Source organism: Arachis hypogaea, chromosome 11 (genome assembly GCF_003086295.3).
Source record: "Arachis hypogaea cultivar Tifrunner chromosome 11, arahy.Tifrunner.gnm2.J5K5, whole genome shotgun sequence".
In the NCBI taxonomy this organism is placed as follows: domain Eukaryota; kingdom Viridiplantae; phylum Streptophyta; class Magnoliopsida; order Fabales; family Fabaceae; genus Arachis; species Arachis hypogaea.
In genome coordinates, this window is record NC_092046.1 from 123,490,907 (window position 1) to 123,502,039 (window position 11,133).

The 11,133-nt window shown below is 26.4% G+C and overlaps 1 long non-coding RNA gene across 1 annotated transcript; it reads left to right on the top strand.

The window, feature by feature from the left end:
- Nucleotides 1-9,802: 9,802 nt before the first annotated feature.
- Nucleotides 9,803-10,665, top strand: LOC140175968 (uncharacterized). The gene is made up of 2 exons (XR_011867084.1): nt 9,803-10,081; nt 10,313-10,665. It is a non-coding gene; the product is annotated as an uncharacterized lncRNA (long non-coding RNA).
- Nucleotides 10,666-11,133: the final 468 nt, after the last annotated feature.

Below are 11,133 nucleotides of genomic sequence, written 5' to 3' on the forward strand. Positions count from 1 at the left end.
TTAATTCATTTATAAACTAATATTCTATGAGAAATTTTTGGGAACTAGCAACTTTTAATAATTTTGGTCATTATTTAGCCAGCATAAATATTAAATTATTTTAACAAATAAATTTTATTAATTTATGTATGTAAATTCTAAAAAATATAGGTGCAAACTGTATTGATTTATGTATGTAAAATTCTAGTAAATATAAATACAAATTATATGCTTTTATGTGTAAAACGTCTGTGAATATAGATATAAATTTTTGTTATAAAAAAATAATCATATTTGTTAGCCGCTATGTAGTATTTGCTCATATTCTAATTCAACTTACAATTTCTCTGTCCATAATTCAGTATCCCTTTTAATTACTTGCAAATTTATTTATTCATTTATTTATAATATGCCATATATATTATTCAAATATATATATATATATATATATATATATATATATATAATGCTTAAAATTGTTAATAATAATAATAATAATAATAATAATAATAATAATAATAATAATATATTTTTTAATCAATTATGAAGTATATTTAAAAATTGGCATTATGTTTTCAATTATTTACATATTTAGTTAACTATTTTTTCTATTAATCTGTTAAATACTTTTAAATTCTAATAGTATCTAATTTATATACTTAATACATGTATTAAAATAACTAAAAAAAAATATAAGAAGAGTCTAATTATGCAATGTTTATATGTAAATGGTCTTTGGGTTTGATTGTAGTGAAATTGACTTGATTTTTTTTTATTTATAATTAAATAAAATAATTACATGAGTGAAAAAATTTGGAATAAAAAATTGGAGAGTTATGTATTTATATTATACATTATCTTTGATTCTTAGACCAAAAAATACAATTTAACTCTCTTATAATATTTTTTAATCGTATGTAAATTAATTAATGGTGGAAGATTGTTTCTAACTAAAAATTAAAGACTCGTTTTTAACAAAAACACTATATATTCATTGTCAAGTTGATATAAAATTAGATTTTTTTAAGTTAAAATATTTAATGCTAATTGAATGTGTAAAAGTATTAGAACCTCACTTAATTAAATACTAATCAAATTAACTTATAGATAATGCATGTAAAAATAACCCCACATTTAAAAAAGAATCTTTTTTTCTTGTATTCGAATATTAATGTTGTTATTATTGTTATTGTTGTCGTTGAAAAATTAAGTTGTAATAAATAATGTTGTTGTTATTATTTTTAATGATTCAATAAAGATTGATGACCGAATTTTTAATTCAATCAACTAAAGAGTGTGTTTGGTAAATACGTTTGAAGGGAAAAAAACATGTTAATTAGAATTTCTTGAAAGCTTTAATTTTTTGTTTAGCTAGTTTTCTTCTCTACAAATGCAGAAGTGATTTTATTCATAAAACCAAACATAAATCAAATTTGGTATAGAGTTGCCAAACATAAATCATGTTAACACAAATTTACTTCTACCCAAAATCAATTCTATAAAATCACTTTTATTCAAACTCTAATTTGACAAATTACAATCCAAACACACGCTAAGTCAAACTGGATTTACCAATTCAACTAACAAGATTATGACCGAATTTTCAATTCAATCAACTAAGCCAAACTGGATTTACCAATTCGGCTAACAAAATTAAACTGAGTTTAATAACTATGCTAAAAATAACTTTTACTAATTTTTTTATCTAAGAACTTAATTTCAGTAAAAAAAAATGAGGGTCATCTTGGTTTTTTGAAAATGTATTTTTTTTCTTTTTGATAAACAAAAAAAAAAACAATTGCACATTAGGATAGATTCTTTTAAAAAAAATTAAATATTAAAAAGTTTTTGTTTTTACCTTTTTAAAAAAGAAAAGTATTATTGTTCATGCCTGACCCAAAGTATAGAGTCCGGCCCAAAAATAGAAAGACCCCAAAAAGCACCCACCTATAACCGACCTCCTAACAGGTCGGACCGAGGCGCCGCGTCATCCAATCCACACTTCCAAGGAAGTTGTAATTATCTTCTAATATTTCTCGCCCACTTCTAAAAAAGAGATCTCGACAACTCTAAGATAAAAGGGCGATTATTTCTACCAGAAGTGGAACTACTCTAACGGTGGTTATTGATTCATCACTTATAAATACACTGACCCCTCAGGTATCTTGAAATTCCAATACACTTAAACCTACTAAGACCCTTGCTTACTTAGGTAATGTCCATAGGACAGTTTTAGATATTTTCTAACGATAATTGATAAATTAGTATTTAATCTTTTAAAATATGATATTAATTCTTGATAAATTAAATGTTACTGATTTTTAAAAAGTGACAATTGAATTTTTAATCTATTATATTATATAAAAATTATATTTCTGTATTTAATGATAGTATTGATGTTTTGGACAATATTTTTTAATTTATTTATTTTAACTCATTAAATATAATTTATTACGATAACTTAATTATATCAATTAATTGATTTAATTAGATATTTAAATGTCAATATAATTTATTATAATTTATATCAATTAATTAAATATACTGCATTAATTATAATTTATTATATTGGTTAATTGGTTTATTAATTTATAAAGTATATAATAAAATAAATAATTTGTTATTTATCTAATTGAATTCAATAAATTTAAATTAATTTGGTTAATTTTTTTTGTAATCTTACTTATTCAAATTTAAATGCACATGTGCATTGCTTATATTAAGATTTTTTTATAAAGACTTACTTATTCAAATTTAAAGAAAAAAGATTTATTATAAAAAAATTATAAATATTTATACGAACACCTAAAAAGAAATTTTTTATTTCTACAAAGAAAAACTTTTGATTTAGAATAAAATTATTTTTTTAATAAATTATAACTTCTGCAATTGTCCAAAATATGATAGTCTTATATAAATTTTACAATGACATATAATTATCATGTTTAATATTTGATGTGTATGTATTTTCTGTCATTATTGGTCCTATAATGGACTAGCAATGGGCAGGGTAGGATAGAATTTGGATCTTATCCTAACCCTACCCGCGAGTTGAAAATTTCATTAAAACTCTATCATATTCTACTCGCGAGTTGAAATCTCTCAATCCTAACCCTATCCGTATTCTAAAGTTCTAAACCCTACCCTATCATACCTGCATAAATATCAAATTTTTTTTGAAGAAAATATAAAATTCAATCATTCCAAATTTCATACATATTAATAAAATAAAAAATAAAAAATTAATACTTTAAATTAGATCTCTACCTTCTACCATACCCGTAATGGATCGAGTAGTCTATCCTACCCGACCAGATTAGGCGGGGTTGGGTAGCCACGGATAAAGTATGTATTGTCAACCCTATGCTACATTGTAGAGTTAGTTTCATCAACTATTTATGTGTCACTTTTTGTTTAATTATTTTTTTTTTACTAAAAATAAGGAGACTCGAACTCGCAATCTCTAAGTGAGCATGAAAAAATTATGTCATTTAAGGTATAACTCGTTTGTCACTTTTTATTTAATTGTTGAATATTTAAAAATAAATAAAATTATTAGACACTTTCTAAAGATGTTATTGTTTCATATTTCACCACATCTTTATATAAGTTTAATTTTTTATTTTAAATAAATTTTTTAAATGTCGGTTGAATCTTCTATTTATTAGTATTTCATTTTAATTTGTTCGAAATTTTTACAGTTGATATTTTTTTTTGGTTTATGTATTTGATATTGTTTTAAAATTCGTTACTTTGGAAAGTTAATTTTTTTTTCTTAAAATTTTCATTATATGCGTCTTTTTCTTCAGATGTTTTATTATTATTTTTTCTCAATTTGTATTTCTTCTCAAATTAAAAATTCTAACATGTCTAAATGCAACAGAAATATTGTGAAAATTATTATATTTGAAAATTATAGTGTCCTTAATGTTAGTAAAGTATAATAAGTTATTATAAAAATTATTATATTTGAAAAAATGCTATAATAGTAGTTAAAATTTGCAACCAAGCAATTCTTTTTAAAATTAGAGTACAACAAACATTTTATGAACCTTTTATATTTAAATTTTATTTCTTTGAACTAATCCTAAAAAAGCTACTAAGCTAATATAAATAATAAATAAAATCTAATAATATTTAGCCTGCAAATGAAACAACTTTTTTTTTATTTTTTTTTTGGCTAAAGCCTATAAATAATTAAATATAGCTATTAAATAGTTCTCATGTTTATTATTATTTTTTGTTAGTATTGTTCTCGTATTTATTTATTTGACCTAATTTCATTTATTTTTCTAGTAGACCCAAAAGTACCTTATTTTCATTAATTTTTGAAATTATCAATCCAGACTAGCCATTTAAACAAAAAGACCTCTTACTAGTTACTACTCAAAAACCCCTACGACAACCACCACTGTTGCATGGGAGAGGCTTGGCTTAGCCACAACCAAATGATCCAGCCATTTAAAAATTTGAGACAACTTCTGAGGAAACAGTAAACCCACGTGTCAATACAACAATGAAAGTGAGAGAATATCTGTAAATCTGTACCAATTTACATCTTTACCATAGTGCTCCCCTTTCTACAATGATCCTTTATGCATATTCCTGAAATCATTTTTAAAGGGAAGCATAACGGATTCCAAAAATTAATAGGCCCAAAGAAAGCATAGTCACTCACTCCATAAGCTCATATGGACATACTGATCTTAGGACCAATCCATCCTGTTACGCGGTACAATTCCAGCAATGGCTCATAACAAGCTAGCTTCTTCCATCACATTAAATCCTAAAGTGACTCTGATCCATCTGACATTAATACAGAGCTTGATGACCACCTTTTGGATACGTGTCGATATAGCATTGCTTGAAAAGTACCTATAAACTTTATTCATTAAAAACTACATAAAACGTCTTACAAACTTGCTTAAATAGATTCATAATTGATCATCTTAAAAGTAGTGGGCCAAATCTTTCAAAAATGAAACAATAAAATATGAAATTAAATAAAAGATATAACTCCAAAATTAACTCTAACAAATTTAAATCATATTTAATCTTATTAGATCATATTAGATTTTATTTAAATTTAAAATATTAAAGATATGATAATTAATTTAAATTAGATTTGATATTAGTAGATTAGATTTGATTTGATTTAAATTTTAAACTCCAAAAGATACAACTAAACAAATTAAATCTTTTAACAAACTCTAATAATAAATCAAATTTAAATCTAAATAAATAAGTTCGAAATAATACTGATATAATCCAACAATGTAGCTATTTCCACTTGAATGTTTGCACCTTAAGTAATTTTCATATCCGAACTAAATCCAACCAACTTAGTTAGATGTGGTCTATATTTAGTGAACTCTTTATTATTACTTGCACTCCAGGTTGCTTTAGGAAATCCATATTTCTTTATCTCCAAGATGTAATTGCTCAAGACAAATTCTTGGTCTCATTAATTTTCATGGGTGGTATAATGTACTTTTTTTAAGAATTAGATCGTTGAACATGACAAAATTATTATTCTACTCTTTGACTCTAGAATAACGAAAAATGCCCTCTTGAGCATGTATCATTCTCTCCCACTTTAAAAGGATGTGTCTTCGAATCTACATATATAACAAAAGGAAAAAATTAAATACATCAATTATAGCTAAAACATAGTATTCACCAGTTAAATTTATCTTGTTGGTATTGTCATTAGTAAACACTTGGAATGAACTATTTTCTCTAGCAACGAATATAGTTTTCTTCAAATAAGAAGCTTCTCTTTCCTCCAATAAATCCAAATCCAATCCCTTAGTTTAAAGACCATATTTTAATGGCTCTTCTTTACTCATTAACTTATGGTTATGTTCCTCTTGTTAACCTTTTCAACTTTACTTTCACAATCTAATGTAACACCATTACTCAAAGGCAAAAGCATTAAATCCAAAATAGTCAAGTAGTTAAAATCATTAAAAGATTCACAAGGATAACAACTAACAAAGTTATAAATTTCAAAGTTATAAGGAAGCTCAATGTCTCGCAAATAATTATCCAAAATTCTCTTAACATGCAAGATATGATCATCCAAACAACTAACATAAGTAATCATATAATCAACCGTTTTTGAAAACAACTCAGCAATATGTGTGAAATTTTTAATACTGTAATATACAATTAAAAATATCATTTTAATAATTTTGTCCATGATGTGAACAATGTTGTAATTACATTTTTTAACCTTAGGCAGACCAAGTATAAAATCTATAGAAATTTGATAATGGTTTAGATTCAACATGCTTAATGCAGTGCAATCAGAATAAATTCCTTCAATACTTTTATGCTTATGAGGCTAACAAAAATAAATTCCTTCATATCTGAAATTCTTTTCAATCCATTACAACCTTTTAAACGTATATTCGCACAAGCATCATATATTGAACCAAAATCAGGATTAGCTTCATAAAAAAATTTTATATGTTCAAATCCTAACAATTTAGGAGTAAGAGTAGTGATTAGACCACACATTTTAGAGAATTTTTCAATAATCACATTCTTATTATCTTGTTTAATCACATGGAAAAGATTCAAGTAATTTAGTCCACTTTTCATTCTTATTGTTCAACAATCCTTGAACTTCAAATGTAAAACAAATAATACCTTCTTATATGTTGAGTATTTGAGACATGTTTTATGTAACTGTTTATTAAAGATTAGAATTGGTTGTCTTTCTTTCTTCTCATCCATATTAATGCCTTCGAGACTTACCATACCATAAAACATGCAAGACCTTGAAAAACTGACATGAAAATACTATGCGATTCAAGGTTAGATACATGAGAAAATAAAGAAGCTTTAGAATTCAATGACACTAATGCACTATTGTCTAAGCTAGAACTATCTAGATCTCTCTCACAAGTGTGTTTATTACGCTTAGTTTCTTTTTCTCTCATTGACTCATTTCTCTTACTATTCCTTTTCTTTCTCTCAAAACTATCTCTTTCACTCAAATATTCACTCTTTTCACTCAAACACTCACAATTATTCTCAATTATTTCTATTTTTTCTCTCTTTTTTTTAATTTGTTCACATTCTAAAAATCCCTTTGAGAACATTTCATTTTTTATTTCTCTAAGTACATATATCCACTTACAGCATACTTAATAAATTATTTCATTACTGGCTTTGAAGAAGAATTAAAGATGGAGTTAGAAAAACTCTTCTTCTTATGTTGTTGTATATGATTTTTCTTGAAATCTACAATTTTAAATTTTGTCTTATCATCAAACTTTGCTCCTTTAGAAACCCATATAGAATTAGAGTATGAAGATAACCAAGTTGTCATAAGCTACTGCTGCTTCTCTACCTTAATGGTTAAATTGACTAGATCCTCCATTGTTACATGAGGGTGAAATTTGACCTCGTCTTCAATTTCTTTGTTCAATACAACAAGAAATCGCCCATAAAAACTTCAAGACCCTTTTCAACATTAGCCTTAATCATCAAATTTAACAACTACTTGTGGTACTCCTTTACAGATTTTGATCCTTGTAACCATGTTTCAACTTATGAAACTTTGTAAGAAATTTCTTGTGGTACGATGATGACACAAACCGGTTTCTCATAATTTTTTTCATCTTTTACCAGGTGTAAATTGATATTTCTTTATACTTTCTTCTAGATCTTCCTAATTCGTTCCACCAAATACATGCATCGTCTGAAAACTTAGCTCCTACCAATTTAGCATTCTTTTCCTCTAAAAGGTTAGAATATGAAAAAATAAATTCTACTTTTTTTTTCATTCAAAATAGGTTTCAACATCATTCCTTCCTTAAAAAGTAGAGATTTGCATCTTAAAAATCTTTCTTTCATATGAGATTCCTTTATCATCACTATTACAATACGCAATCTTCATTGATTCTACTTTGAAATCAGAAAAAAGAATAATAAAGACGTCACAACACTCTTCTCACGTGTATCACTCAGATTAGTACACTTATTTTATACTTAACTTATAGATTTTTTTTCCTCTTTTGAGCTCACCACTCTTGCCCTTTTTCTACTCTTGGATTGCTTTAAACAAGTTGCACTTTAGAAATCAAGGAAAAGAGATATCAAACTAAGATAATCTTAATGATAGAAACTTTTAATTTGATAAAAAAAATCATATTATGTGACAAACGACATAAAATAAGGAGATACTTTTGAAGATTTTTAGAGATATTAGAATAATTCCATCTCTAATTGATACTCTAAATTGTTTTCTTTCTTGTTTTGAATTTTTTTTTTACATTTTTTCATGTTGAATATGACTGTAAAGAAAAATTACAGAAATAAAAAATAAATCAAAAATTAAATGAAGACCCTAGAACGTGTAGATAAATAGGAATTTACCTACGACTTATAACTGATATCAAATGATAAGAAAAAAAAAGAACGAGTAACAAAAGACATAGTGAAAACAAAAATATAAAGATAAAAGATAGTTGAATAGATGATTTTTTCTACCAGACCTCTAAAAAATATGTTTTTAGGCTGGATGAAACTGAAAGAACTAACACTAATAATTATCTTAAGCTAGATCCTTCAATTTTTTCATATAACAAGCAAAGCAAACCACTTATCTCACTTGAATACACATAGAAAAAAATGTCCATAAAAGCATCCATAGAAGTTTTCATCAAAAACTGCATAAAATGTCTTACAAACTTGCTTAAATAGACTCCTAATTGATCAGCTTAAAAGTGGGTCAAATCTTCCTAGAATAAAACAATGAAATCCGAAATTAAATAAAAGATATGACTCCAAAATTAACTCTAATCAATTTAAATCATATTTGATCTTATTAGATCATATAAGATTTGATTTAAATTTTAAAATCTTAAAGATATGATAATTAATTTAAATCAAATTTAATCTTAATAGATTATATCAGATTTGATTTAAATTTTAAACCCCAAAAAATACTACTAAACAAATTAAAACCAAATCAAATATTTTCACAAACCCTTAACAACAAATCAAATTAAATCTAACTAAATAAATTTGAATTAATACTGATATGATCCAACAATTTAACTCTTTTCACTTGAATGCTTGCACCTTAAGTAATTTTTATATCTGAACAAAATCCAACTAACTTAGTTAGACGTGATCTAGATTTGGTGGACTCCTCATGATTACTTGCACTCCAAATAGCTTCAGAAAATTCATATTCTTTTCTCTTCAAGTATATATAATTTCTCTTATTGAGATAAAACTTTTGGTCTCGTTGATTTCTATGAGTGGCACAATGTATTTCTTCTAGTAGTTACATCTTTGAATATGAAAAAGTTGCCATTCTTCTTCTTGACTCTAGAATGACAAAATTGCTATTCTTCCTCTTGACACACTAAACAAATTTAAAAATTAAAATTTCTAATTTTATCTCAGACAATTTAAAGGAGAAAATTTAAAAATTAAAATTTTTTATTTTATCTTAGACATATCACATACTATTAAACTTGTAGGAGAGAAAACTGCAATATATCAAAAAAATCACGAAAATATTTAATCACTTTACAACAATAGAATTTTTTTTACAAAAAGTATAAATAACCAATTCTTTTTTTTTCCAACAATATAACAAATCAGTCAACTTTTCATAAAAATCATGATTTTAAATTAACAAATGCTCATTTAACTCTTAATAACCATTCAAAAACGTGCTCATTACCCGCCTCTCCTCCAATTCGTGTTCCTCTTCTGATTATCAATTCTACCAAGCTATGCACCTCTCAATTGCCATCAAATCTTTAGTGGGATGTGCGCCTCCCCCTGACCCTATAATTTTGCATAGTTTTTTTTCGCTTGTGTTTTTGTCAATTTTGCAACAAAATTGTGCACCCTTGATCGGACGATTCTGCATCGTCGTTTGAATATGTAGCATCCTCACATGGAGTAAGAATCCACAGCGGTGTCGGCATCCTTCACGGGCAGCGTCCTTCATTAGCTTCTTCAATTGATAAAGGAGATTAAAATTTTAGTGTTTTAAGCGATATGTCTGTGAATTATCCTTCTTTTGAAGAAAATTCAGAGTCTGTGTCTTCCTTTTGAATAGGTTCATGAGGTATTAACAATTATTTTAGATGTTCCTTCTTTGTTAGATTCAGATTTTTTTGTTATGTTTTGATTGTTCTTTTCCAATAATTGTGGTTATTCCTTTTTTAATTTTGGATTTTTTTGGGATAATTTTAGAATTTTTTGTTAGTTTTTGAATGATTTGCTGTGATGTTTTGGATGATTTTTCCGTTATATTTGACATGTTTCACTTTGTTCTTTTTTCCAATACCAAACACAGATGGACAGTACGGAATGGAGAAACGGCGATGAACGACAACCGTGGCTCGAACCTTCTCTAAATGGAGGCGCTGTTGAAACTCAACAATGGTGATGGTATGACTGAGATGACACATATGACGCACATGAAAAGGGAAGCACATGGGAAGGCAACGCACGAAAATGCAGCATACGGCGGAGGAAGTGTGTTTTCCTTGGGGAAGAAAGATGCGAGAGAAGATCAGATGTTTTTTTTTACTATAACAATAAAAGTGAGTTTCTAGAGTAAATTAAATGTTTTTTTTTTACTTTTTGGCAACTCAATTAGTAGTTGACTAATACTCTGATTAGTTATCTAGCATTTATTTTTTTATACTCTTAGTCCTATAGCTAATTTTTATTTAATTTTAAACAGGTTATAATTATGATAAAATGATATTAAATAAATTTATTTTTTTAAGTCAATAATATTACTGTCGGATTTTGCATTGGAAAACTCTGATGCTATTTGTTTTATTGTTTTAAATTTTAAATTCTAAAAAAAATTACCGTCAGAATTCCCAACAGAAATTTTCAACAGTAATCATGGCGCAAAAATAATTATTGGCACCAACATTGTAATTAGCATTGGAGAGACAAAATCCGACAATAAATAATTACCAGCGACGTTTATCTATCAGATTTTTTGGAGGATTCCATTGGTAATTCCGGTGGTTTTCGACTTTTTTTTTTGTTGTGCCGGTTGTCGTCAAATCTTCAGCGGGCCATGCACCTCCCCCTACGTACCCCCCATAATTTTTCAGAATTTCATGCAAATTTTCATCAATTTTGCAACACAATTGC